Source organism: Atractosteus spatula, chromosome 7, assembly GCF_055471065.1.
Source record: "Atractosteus spatula isolate fAtrSpa1 chromosome 7, fAtrSpa1.hap1, whole genome shotgun sequence".
NCBI lineage: Eukaryota > Metazoa > Chordata > Actinopteri > Semionotiformes > Lepisosteidae > Atractosteus > Atractosteus spatula.
The window spans coordinates 39262052-39275557 of record NC_142712.1 but is presented as its reverse complement, the minus strand read 5'-3'; positions in this window follow the sequence as shown (position 1 = coordinate 39275557).

Sequence of the window (13506 nt, the reverse complement as noted above, 5' to 3'; positions counted from 1 at the left end):
CTCTCGGCATGTTCTACAGCAGAGCCAGCATGTGCTTGAAAGGCTCTAATGTGAAAGGAGAAAGTTCATTTCTTTCACCTTTTTTCCCCATGTAAAATGTTGGGATCTGCTGTAATTGGATAAATTCTTTCAAGTATTTTAATTTTTTTACTATCGTATTTTATGAGGATCCTCCCAGAGAACCTCCTTTCCAGCTCTTCCCGTGACTGCTAAAACCCCAAATTTTGAAGAAGCACAGATTTCTGTGCATACAATTCTATGCACACATTTACAGGTGGATCATAAATAAACTCACGTCTGTACACATACACTTTTCTACAAACATACCAACCGCATTTGTCAACAGAGGGGAAGAAACATGCGCTTCACACATTTGCAGTGCCAACTTTTCTCTGACCTTACTTTTTAATACCTATGAGTCACAAATCTCCTTAAAAGTCTAGTACTCTTTTACTGATGGTGAACTTCATTAAGGGTAAAAATATTAGTCACTGTCCAAGACAATATTATTAAATGAACTCTGTTTGAGAAATACATGCAGATATTTCCTCTGTCACACTTGTGGGTCCTGGACTAATCACATTGTGGTCTGTAGTACCATCTAGGCTTGGATTCAAACAATAATAACATCCGAATAGGGCCTATTTCACCCCAGGAGGTGTTTGGCTTAAGTTCATCCAAGCCTCATTTAATTAGAATGAAGACCTCATAACACCCAGTGGGAAAGTTAACCACAAACTCTTCATTGTGTGATACCATACTCAAGTTGCTTCACTGTAGTTTTACAATTGAAATTTCTGTTTATAAGGCAGTGCTAGGTACAGCTCAATCACTTTTTGACCACCAAAACATCAGAGACTGGTATACACAATAGCAGTGACCCATTCTGATCAAAGCAGCTGGGAATGACTCGACATGTGGCTTGTCCCATGCTTTCTCAGGACTGCGATGTAGAAGCAGACCAGGCCTCTTCCAGTGTGCTCAACTATAAGACAGCTGTTGTAAAGAACTTCAGAAAACACATGACTGTTGGTGCATGTACCTGAGCACCACTGAAGACAGCAGCAGGCCTGGCTAATGTGCCATTTCTGACAGCCTCAAGTGTTTACACCCAGTGGCAAATTAAAAATAGTTACTGACAGATGCAATTTAGGATGCAAGAAAGTACTGAATTCATACTCGCATCTCATTAAGAGTAGTCCCATATCTCCATCAGTTGCAGTTTTAATCAACACTGGAAATCGGTTGATCCAAGAATAGAGGTATCCTGTCATTTTTCTGCATTATATAATGCAATTAGAAATACACAACCTTCTTATGTAGAAGCAACAGATATGCCGCTGTTTCATTCATGTGTGCCATGCACAATTAAAGACCACTTGCTAAATGTGATTTAGCTAGTTAGAACTGATAAAATTGATTTTTAACATTTGATAAAAATTCCTTTTATTTGATTTTTACTTTTTGTAATTTTTGTGTATTTTTTGGTGTACTGTTTTTGAAATTCTTCTTGTACTCTGCAACAGAACTAAAAAAAAAGTCACTATCCTGTTTTTTCATGAGTGGAATCCTTTGTACCATTATGATTGGAGCGGAACAGTCCATATTGTACAAAAAGGAGAGAGTAATGCGGAAAAACTTCCCCTTTCCTTCAGGATAGCTGCAAACAAAATATAGGAAATATTTATATATGTGCCGGATTTCCCATTACTCACTGTAGGCACAGTGCCTATGGCCTTCGATATTTTAAGGGCCTACGAAGGAGGGAAACACTAGTGACTAACAAAAAACGAGTTGAAACAACATACTTGCCATCGACTCTAGGTGCTCCAGATCAATAATCATCTGCTATCTAGCGGCTATTCTAGAAACTAGAAGTATTGAAGTGATGGTCCCTTGATTCACTCCATTAATCACGTGGTTTAGCATTAGAATAGTTTAAAGTGTAATTCAGTTGGCTTTTACCCTTCTTTTGCACAGTTCAGAGTGAAAATGCCTGGGGACTATGATCAACAAAATCAAGCCCTGAGCTGTATCACGCACACAACGTGGAGGCGAAGACAGAGAGAAAACGCAGATTCCTGTTAAACAAGGAGGCTTGTTGCCTTTGCTGGTATCTGCAATTTTTTCTAAAAAAATGAGACGTGCGGTTTTATTCACTTCAACACTTCAGATAAACAGTTTGTTTTTATAAATATTGTATGCAGGTGGGTGCACCAGCGATAATGATATCTCTCGCCGTTTTGATTTTTTTTTTTCCTGGAAGCTGGAGCTGACAAAGAGTAAGGAAAACTTCAGCGGGGAACGCTGGAGTTCAGACACTCCAAGAACCCCCCTGTGGTAACAGCAGTACCAAGTGTTCTCCCGTTGAGGGCGCTGTTTGTCACTTGGATTCCGACCCTGACGACGTTAGGCGTCATCGCTATCATGCTGTTGATCACAGTTACCTCCACAATTACAAATGTAGGAATTACGATAAATCACTTTATTCCACAGCAGTGAAGTATACAGCAAATCGACAAGAAGACGAGATAGCGTCAGAGAAAAAACTTTGATTTTCTCCAGCACAATAAGTCAAACACATCCCTCTGAAACACTACGGCAAAGCGGTGCACATTTTAAGTCTTTAGATATGCACTGAAGCCCAATCATAACCGGACATCTCCACTACGCTGGACAGCGGTGTCAGCACTTTCATTGACGCCACCTCGAGCATGCCGACGCCCCAAGAAATTTGCGGATCGAACAGGACGTTCGCTGGAATGCCGAGAGACCATTGTGTGTATTTTTTTTTTTACAGTTGATTTTACAGAGGTTGTTTATCATATTTCTAATATTTTTTTAAAAAGATAAGTTGACTAGGTTCAGCAGATTTAGAGTATTTTTAAAATAGTGTTTCGCTAAGTAAATTGTAAAAAGGTTTAGGCCGACAAGATGTCTTTTATTTTTCTAGTCATGTCACTAAGTATTTGCATGCCCATTAGAGTAAGCTCATTAGGATTTGCACAGCTTCTGGCAGTTGGCACAGAGGGGAAAATCTTCTCTTCTAACACAGTAGTCTAGAGAGATAGGAGGGATATCTGCTCAGGCCTTTTAAATTACATTTTGAAGGAATAACTTTCTAGCCTGCTGTGGGAGCAGACTCTGTTGATTATATGTATAACTTGTGGTCATGATTTTGACTGGTAAGCTTTAAGGTGTCCTGCACACACATTGTTGCCAAGGTTGAATAATAATAATAATAATAATAATAATAATAATAATAATAATTGCTTACATTTATATAGCACTTTTCTGGACACTCCACTCAAAGCGCTTTACAGGTAATGGGGACTCCCCTCCACCACCACCAATGTGCAGGATCCACCTGGATGATGCGACGGCAGCCATAGTGCGCCAGAACGCTCACCACACATCAGCTATCAGTGGGGAGGAGAGCAGAGTAATGAAGCCAATTCATAGATGGGGATTATTAGGAGGCCATGATTGGTAAGGGCCAATGGGAAATTTGGCCAGGACGCCGGGGTTACACCCCTACTCTTTACGAGAAACGCCCTGGGATTTTTAATGACCACAGAGAGTCAGGACCTCGTATTTACGTCTCATCTGAAGGATGGCGCCTGTTTACAGTATAGTGTCCCCATCACTATACTGGGGCATTAGGACCCACATGGACCGCAGGGTGAGCGCCCCCTGCTGGCCCCACTAACACCTCTTCCAGCAGCAACCTTAGTTTTTCCCAGGAGGTCTCCCATCCAGGTACTGATGAATGTTGTCATGACCGCAGTGTTGGAGATGAGATGTGAGGTTGCATTGTTCAAACTGTGCATCCCTGACCACTTATATCACCACACCTTGTGTGTTCTCTGATCTCATAAAGGATCTAGGCAAATGAGTGTATTCACTTGTTGATGAAAGCACTGATATTATCACAGTCAGTTGGTTGGGTCTTCTAATTCAGTACATGAGCTAAGGAGAAGAATGAGTGTCTTGTCTTGCCGAAGTGTGTTTCCCAGAAATTTAGATTTTGTTTTATTTCACGATCATCCGAGTGCTTTTTTGCATTGTAGACTTCAATAGAGGAAGGACGCTGACGTTTCAGCCTCCTGAAACAGCAGAGATGACTACAGAGATGACTAACACAGCTTTCCATCAGCAGGGGGCTCTCCTTCTACGATTGTTAGATTTGCATTCTGCAGCAGTGGGGTGAACTTCAACTGCACTCCCAACTCTGCAAAGTCAGGAAGCTTTTTCTGTAATATGTGGCATAAGCAACAAACATTACCTACTGTTTGTAAAACTGTCACTCAGGAATTCAACCAACTAAAATCCTTTTTAAACTGTTACATGCAATGCTTTCAGGATGTTCGATGTTCTTTTTGTCTTTTTAGATCATTGCTTCTGAGACTTGTAAAGCCCATCTGCTTCACAGGAGCTGATGCAGGCTTCATCTGCAAGCATAGTACAAGCAGTAAAATAGTATTTATTCACTGGTTTCTGACATTGTGTCCCATTATTCAGTGTCTGTGACAGAGACAAACACTAAAGAGTAGCAGCTCTCGAATGTGAAAGTAATATGCAAAGCTTTTCTCCTGGGTGCTGCCAGACAGGGTAAAATGAGGTTACCTACTGAACTGTAAAGTATCAATGACAGTGCATGCTTAGCTTAGGAAGCACAAGACAGATATCCATCGCTTAGCCTCTATCGATTCACTCCAGCACGAAGGCCAGGCAGTCAGTCATGAAGTAGGTGACATCCATGCCAAATCGAAAACAAATAATGTAGAGTTTTGGACAGTGAGAAATTCACTTAGGTCTGACAGTGTTTTACAGCAGAGTTGTGCCTTTCACTTTAGTTTAGTTCAATAATTACAATACTCCCTGCGACCCTGTACTGGATAAAGCAGTTTATGAATCAGATGGAATTACAATACTGGGCAGTAATATCTTGGTGTTCTGTTTTTTCAACAACTGTTGTATTACTTGGTTACAACAGGGTGTTTATTTTATGATTGCACCAGTCACCATTGTGATAAGGGACTTCTGCTGAAAATCAAATTAATCTGTTATTGGCAATGCACTTCGGGGGGATGATGAATTTCTCTGTTACACAGTTACACCTAAAGACATGTGTTGTATCTTTCCACATCCAACACTTAAACTGTGTTTGAGATGGCACAAAAAGGGAGTAGACTGTATATTAAGTTTAGCTCTAGTAAAATTAATCATTTTGTTTCCCAGCCTAGTCATATGCGTTGACAACGTGTACTCATTAGAGAACATGGATGGCCTCAGAAAACAGCGCCATGCCTCCTGTAATGAACACCTCCTGTAGTAGCATAGAGGCCCCCTGGGAAGACAGCGTTTGTCGGCCGTTTATGAGTGACAGTGCTAATCTATTTACTTTGTCCTTCACACAGAACGAGCAACAGGCTGTTTAAGTTCACTGAGAAACTCCTGAATGAAAACAAGCACAGCTGAGACACAGTCGTGCGCGTCAGTCACTTGCCGTTCCCCGTCGCAAGGCTGGAAACTACGCAAGACGGAAGAGAGCACACTAGAGATGCGCCACAGGCTGAGCCTGGAACCTGCCGATGGAAGTCTGGACCAACAAAACACTGTTGCAATCATTATCATAATACCAAGCAGTTTCTGAAAAGTGAAAATGTGCATTTTGCAGCAGCTGTTTTAGCCAGTTGGTTCCTAATGAAGGTATAAAACAGCACCTACAATAGATAGATACCTGAAAGATGACTGTATAGGACAGCTTGTTTCTGCTCCATGAACTGTGCAGACACCTTGCTAATCTACACAGACACATGTAGAAATATTTTGTGAATTTAAGAATGGCAAAATACCACCTTGTGGTTTGTATCAGTCTATCTGATTCATAAATGCAACTTGAATTAGTCCGGTAACCAAACTGGTAGTGTGGATGTTCTAAATGGGTGGCACAGTGGCGCAGTCAGTGTTACAGCCTCACAGGACAAGGGCCCTGGGGTCAGTTCTTGGGGTGCTACCTGCGTGGAGTCTGTATGTCCTCCCTGTGTTCATGTGGTTTTCCTCCAGGTGCTCTGGTTTCCTTCAACAGCCCGAAGACATAGAGGTTTGTTAATTGGCTTTGGGGAAAATTGTGTGCCCTAGGTGTGAGTGTGTGCCCTGTGATGGACTGGCATCCTATCCAGGGTGTACCCTGCCTGGTGCCCACTTACCAGAATAGGCTCCGGCTCCACCGTGACCCTGTATTAGATAAAGTGGTTAGAAAATGGATGGATATCCTACATGACATAATGGTCAAATTCAAAATTAGTAGTATGTTCTATAATCATTTACAGTGAAGTTTCCCCATCCTTCTTAGGTTTGTGAAACAAAATTGAAAAAAATAAGTGAAATGTTATTTGTGGAGGAATTAAGCAGCAAGACAACTGATATAAGTGTAATGGTATTTTTTTTAAATTCAGCTTTATTCTAATAGCGCTGTTTAAAACAGGGTTTCCCAGCCTTAGTCCTGTTTTTTTCTCTCTCTTTGAATCATCAGCATCTTAAAACCTGAGGAAATGAAGAAAACTCCTTGAAGGTCACATTCCAGCTGCTTTTATAAGTCTCTTGAAATTGTCATTGGCTGAAGGCCTTTGAAAAGCTAAATTGGTCCAATATGGAACAAGCAGCCCATTACTGCTAATTTGTTTAGTTCTATAATTGTTGAACCATGTTGTTTAAGCTGACACCCTGGCTTGTTTCAAGAAACAGCTGGAGGAGATCCTTGGTTTAATTAGCTACTAACTACTAAACGGGCCTGATGGAACAACTGGCCTCCTTAAGTTTCTCACCTTTCTAAATGTTCTTATGACTTAGGAACCTAAAGACACCTTGAAGACTGGAGTTAAATACTTGCAACTATAATTTAAGGAGGCACAGAAAATCTACGGGTAGAAACGGTTTAAGTACTTCATAGAATTTGTCTTGTCTTGAGTTGCTTTTGAAGACAACATTAGTGGCCACCCGTGGATGCCATGATTTGGAAAGACCTAATTTAAGAAAGGCCGAGTGCAGCTGTGGTGACCATGCTGGAAAAATGACAGTGTAGAGATCCTTTGGGAAACATCTGAATGAGATGCTGGGATCAATAAGCTAGTAGCAAACAAAATTAGCAGAAAGGGCCATTTGAAGCTGTTCTTCTGTGTGTTTATGCAATGTTAAGTTGCGTCAGAAAACCAGATGTTTTTGCTCCACAATGCTTTTTTTTAATGACAAGAGGAATGCGTGATTGACAGTCATTTCGGAATTTAATTGGAATTCTAGGCAAATCTTTCAGTTAAACAGCTCTTTACTTTATTCTCTCGGATTTCCCGCAAAGTTTATTTATGTGTGTCACTGTATCCCTGTTGACATGAAATTGCAGTGGTACCCGCTTAAAATGCAATAATTGTTGTAGAGCGTGTGTGAATCACAAAGCATTGTTTACCTACATGGGAGGGGCAGCATGCAAACCTCAAAAGGACTAATGATGTTTTAAGTAGCTGAAAAAAGGTTTTTCATCTATTCTTCTTTTGTTTTTTTGGGCTAACTTCTAAATGAAATAAGCCATACAGCAGACTGATGGTGTTCCATGCGGTTTGAAACGTGAACCCAGGGGAGACTGAGGACTGTTAGAAGGCACATCTTTATTGGGGCTTGGTCTACCACCACAATGCCACACGAGTGGCATATTAGTTTGTGTTCAGGGACTCTGCAATCAGTGAAGCTTTCAATTCTCTACTTATTGCTTATTGGGTAGATCTCGATACCTTAAAAGACATAATAGGGTCTACATCACCTTGAACATAATAAAAAAACAACAGGAAAGGCCAACTACTCTTTGTCAGTCGGTGTGCTCAGTTTGTGTTTGAATACATTCATTTTTTGTGGTTGTTTGTTTGGTTTTGGCTTTAGCCAAGATAGTCCGGTCATTTCTTAGCTGGAGTGGGATAGGAGTTTACGCCATGAGACATGAAATGCTGTAAAAGAACTAAATGCAACAACTAACCAGTAGGGAAACTAGTTCCCTTACCCTACAACTAAATTGTTTAGTTTGCTTAGTTATGTGACAGAGGTCTGACCAGGTTGTTGGGTTTGTGGTGGAGACGTGTTACGGAAAAGGGCAAGAGACTGAATTGCCAAGTAAAATTAGATTAATAATCGATTGAGCCAACACATAACTCGAACCAAATGTTCACAAAAAGCCATTTGTTTTCCAAAAGAATTCCAGTACCGTATCTTGCTAGATTTTGGCTGGGTATCACTTTTACTGAGCATATTTTATTGTTTTCAATTTTGAGTCCTAAAAAAATCTCTGAAAGCAAAGTGACTATTTTTCTCTGTGGGTTCTGGGGGGTCTCTCCCTCACTTCCTTTGGTGCTTAGCTGAGTGACAGACCACAGAACATAAAATGCATGCTTTGATTTATATTGAATAATCAGTTCCAATGCTCCCACAATAGAAATAATCCTGGCCCAGTGAGTTGACACAGTGAAATGAAAATTGTCAGAATATAGGATAGCTTAGATTTATGATTTAATGGGTGGGTGTGGAATGTGGGTAGGTTCCCCTTTTTTAACTCTGAAACATAACGAGGCAGAAGTCTTTGTTACAATGTGAAATCTGTACGGCACAGCAGAATTTAAAATGGGGAAAAGAACAACAACCTTTAAGCAATGTTGCAGAGTTAATGTTACTCTGGGATATTCACAGTGTGCCCCTAACCCCCTCACTGGACTGATAAAAGGGTCATTTCAGTTTCTCTTTTTCTGGCTGGAGTGGAGATGGAACCTTATTTCAGGCCTTCTAAATGAATGTAACCACAAAGACTTATCTCCAGAGAGCTAAAGTGAAACAGAGGAGTGGAACTGATAGCCGGATGAATGACGCACAAGAGAAAGGGAAAAAAAATGACCTTTTAGAAGAATTGCAATCTATTGCCGGACCAGCTGTCAGCATGTTATTAAAAAAGGCAATAAACAGTTTTCCCTTTCTTTTCTGATAGAGGGAAATTAAACCAAGGAGCCCTTGAGCTAGAAATCCCAGCTGTTACCTTTTTTCTTCACTCTCTCTCACTGTCTTTTTCGTGCTCCCCACTTGTCTTTGTGGCCGACGCTACAGATGCCAAGGTGCACAGAGAGAAGAAGGACACACAGGGCGTAAGGTTTTTTTGTAATGGACAAACTAGAGCACAACTGTTTTCCTAATGTACTGCAAATCAGGCAGAATGCCTGCAGTTTGCTCACTGTAAAAGTAACCTTAGAGATCAATGATCAGAGGCTATGGCCATTTAAGACATTAGGTGTTGTTCTGCCACACACAAAAACATAGGCCTAAATATGTTAATCCTGCGTCTAACCCTGTTTCTATCTCAGAATGATACTCCTTTTCTCACAGTCTTGTCTTTCTGTCTGGCTATGTAGTCAAAGATTCGAAAGCAAGGCAAGCTTGAAGCATAAGCAGTCATGGATGCTGATATACCATGTGTTGCTGGACCCTGGATTTGAGCTGGCTTCTCTCGGGCGCCAACCAACCCGCATAGTACACACAAGCACTGCATACAACCCCTGTGTCAAAAGGCTAGAGCCTTAGTGTGAACGGGTCTCGGCTGCTCTGGGAGTCCTGGGGAGTAGAAATGGCGCCTACAGTAGATTCCGTCGCATCCCCCCGGAGAACTGGAGTCCATGACCTCCTTGTTACAGGGCAGTGGTGTCTGATAGGTCTTGCAGGAAAATGGTCTTGGCCCTTTTCTCCAGGTTTCGTCAGACCCTTATTTAGTTAAAGGTTTGAAGACAAGCGCAGCTCATTGATCAGATCATTCCAATTATGAGCTCTGGGAGCACAGGTGAGGTGAAAGACGAGAGGGCCCTGTAGCTCTTTAGGGTTGGCTAGACAGGGCTCATTCATGCCTGTGGTGACCAACTGTAGACCTGATGTTATTTAATAAACTGGCCTTTGATTCCAAATCTCCAACAACTGAGCTTATTAAAGAGCTCTTTAAAAGTCATAGGACTGGAGAATATATTTGTAGGGGTTGTCCAGGGACCATCACAGTTCTAGGGTTCAGTGTCTTAACCACCTTTTCCTGGGCAGTTAGGAAAAGCTGTGACAGGTGGCTCCACATCCTGGCCAACTCCATATTTCCAGAGCTGTGTTCCTCCCTCAAATGCCTCCTCCTCTCTCTCTCTGCTGTTACCACTCTCTGATAACCTCTCTCCTGAATTAGGGCCTCCAAGCCTGTTATCTTTTCCAGGCTGACTGAAGGCAAAACACTGGGCAGGCCCAGCAGAGTCTGAGCTCTGTATCTGCCTGTTGTGCTCATCCTTATCTGTGCTGCTTACATGCTGCCCCTGGGCCCCAGATTAGTGAGTTCAGGGTTGAAGGTAGTAATTTTTCCATTTCTTTCTTGGCTAAACCGGTGGATGAGGAGAAGGAGGACGGTGAATGACAATAGCAGGTATTGGATTGGATGTAAAATTTGTCAGAACATAGGTACTGTGCTCTATGGTAGAAGAATTACATTTAGAAGTAGGTTGTCATGTAAGAAAGGGGTCCCTGGAGGGGATAATAGAAAAGGGAGTTGTTCCTCGATTTAATCCATTCACCATTTGATTTTTTTTAACAGTGGTTCTATCCAAAATCCATATTAATGGAATTCAGGTAGTCGATGATGTGTAAGTGGAGTCAAAATGCATTTTAATTAGATCTTAACTTGAGAACAGGCGACACTGGCAGGCTGAAGAAACTGAGCCTTTTTTGGGCCTGAACAAACATTACAGGAACATGATACACGTACTGTAGTCAGAATCATTCAAAGTCATTGATAAGGTCAACCTAATGAGTGTCTTCAGAATCAATAACGAAATATGATACAGAATGCACTAATGGAAACTGTGTGGACTTGCATTTAAAACAGAGCAAAAAAAGCACTTCTTTACCCAAAGGGATGTTTTAATATGGAAAAAGCTTTCCAGCCATGTTATTCAAGCCTGTACCCTGGCTTTCAAGAAACAACTGAATGAGATCCTTGAGTCATCTAATTAATACCTACCAATTGAGCTAAGTGGGCAAAATGGCTTCTTCTCATTGCTAACTTTTCTCATGTTCTTAAGGAAAACTGTCAATTTTAGGATTTAAATGAAAAAAAATCATGGTTTTCTCTGAACCCCTGTATGTGTGACCTGCCAGGAAATGGTGTTCAATTTTGGACAGAGCCCCAATTTCTGATACTTAACGTTAGCAGATCATACAAGTGCCGTTCAGATTTGAAACAGTCTCTGTTTATTTGAGGGGTCTGTTATAGCCTTTCCAACTTCTAAAAAAGTAAGAAAATATCCATAGCCATCAAAGCAGTGTATCATTTCCTGGTCTTCCAGGTTTCTCCTTTCTTTTTGCAAAGGGAAATGGCTGCACGCGAGAAAAAAAATTCTAAATCCCTCAGTATCTGTACAACAAGGAAACTTTTAGTTCTCTTACTATGTTATCTCCCTCTGGGGGTACCATCTGAAACACTCAATATTTGCCATGCGTTGAAGGCTGTTCACCTGCAGTAGACAAGATAGCTGCTATTTCTGTGAGCTGCCTTATCAGAGCACTAGTATTTCTTTTCAAGGGCAGTGGGCAGTACACGCTTGTAAACTACCATGACCCGGCCAGTGCTTCACTGAACTGCCACTACATTGATCCCAGCCGGGTTGGAACTGCTTGGCACACGACCGCATTCCCCTCCAGAGAATAGAATTATTAACATTGATGTAGCCACTGTGCCCTATCACCGTCCACCAATAAACTCAACAGCCCCTGAGTATTGTTGCATTAAGGCAGCAAGACTCACTCCCGATCCTGGTTAAAGACTTGAGAATGACCAACTGCAAGTCAGTTGAGCCAGTCATTCCTTCAATCAGCTGATTTGTAGATTAGAGTGGGAACAAGACCAAGTGGCTTTCCAAGTGAGTGAATAACACTGCATTGAACTAATATAGCCACTGGCCAAAATATTAGGCAGCCTCACCAAATACCACATTGAGCCTTTGTAAGCAAGAACAGTGTCCATAGGACATGACAGGATTCTTAAATATTTGCAGTTAAATGCAATCTTCAGGTGTTAATTAAGATGATTAAGCAAATGATGAGTTTAGTGAAGCAATTCGGAGCAGTGTAAGTCTGGAGCCTGTGAGGGAAAGATTTAAGGCGTTACTTATTTGATTCAAATAATAACCAAACCAAAAAGTTTTCTCACTTTTCTATTTATTCATCGCCGATTTCTGCCTTTCCCTCAGCCGAAACCATTCTCTGCTGCTTCAGGGGGCTCAATCACTAAAGGTACTGCCGCGGAGCGCTGGCTGAGCTCTATAATCAAGACGATGTGGGTTCAAGCCCGGGAGGCATCGTCAGCCAAATGCGACTGGGATTTACCAAACTGAGCACCGCCTTGATGGGGTTGGGATTAGTTGTCTAGCATCCTGTTGGCTGTCCCACACTCCATGCAGACAGTGGAATGTATATTCCGAAAGGAAATTGAGATATAACTTGTTTCTTAAAACTTAATGTCAGGACTGGACATATCACAAAGAATAAATATGTATAATTTAGTTTGTTTCAGACATCTAACTAGTCTGGTGACTACAGGGGGGCCAATTTGTGATTCCCCAGCCTGCTTGTATTTCTTTAACAAGTCTCTGCTGGAGACTGCCTCACACTGCGGGGCAGAACCTCTTCGCTGGGGCTGCAGCCACCCTGCCCTTTCGAGGTGATCGAGTGGCGGGGCTCCAAAACCACAGAACCACAGCCATCACCCCCCCACCATCCTCCCCGGTTCTCCACCCCCCTCCCTCGCCTTAGTGTCATGGCAACACCTCAGCGCTGGAAGCTGTTTACCTTGGGGGTTTGCTCTTCTTTCACGAAAGCCGCAGCGCGCCAGAGCTCGAACGCGAAAGCAGCATGTTGGCTCGAACGCGTTCATTAAACAGCTGTGTGGGGTTTCATGTATCGAGGAGCTCTGGGATAAAACGAGGCCCAAAACAAACTGCGCAGTTCTTCTCTGCTAGACTGGGTTTATGCAGAGGACAGGGCTGAAAAGACAGAGACGAAAACCACGTGCATATTAACTAAAGGATCGCATGTCCCTGCTGTGAACATGCATGTAAAGGCTGGGGCTGTGGTTGTGGACATTATAAGATTTTGCTGTACAGCAGGCTCTTCAGGGCTCTTGCCCAGATGGTTGGCTGGAATTCCTAATCCTCTGTGCTCCTTTACTAAAACAACATGCGACTATGGCCTGGGTCCATAAACCTGTAGCTGGGTGTTGTGCTCACTGTGCTAACCCCAGTGCTATTCATCTGCCCCACAGCTCACACAAGAGCTTGACTTCACAGCGGCCAGGAGACATGGTTTGCATTAACCCTATACAGGTTGAGCTGTGATCGATTGGCTTTCGGCCAGCACTGTCTGTGTGTGTAGTGCGTAGTGCATACTTCTATCGTGAGATAT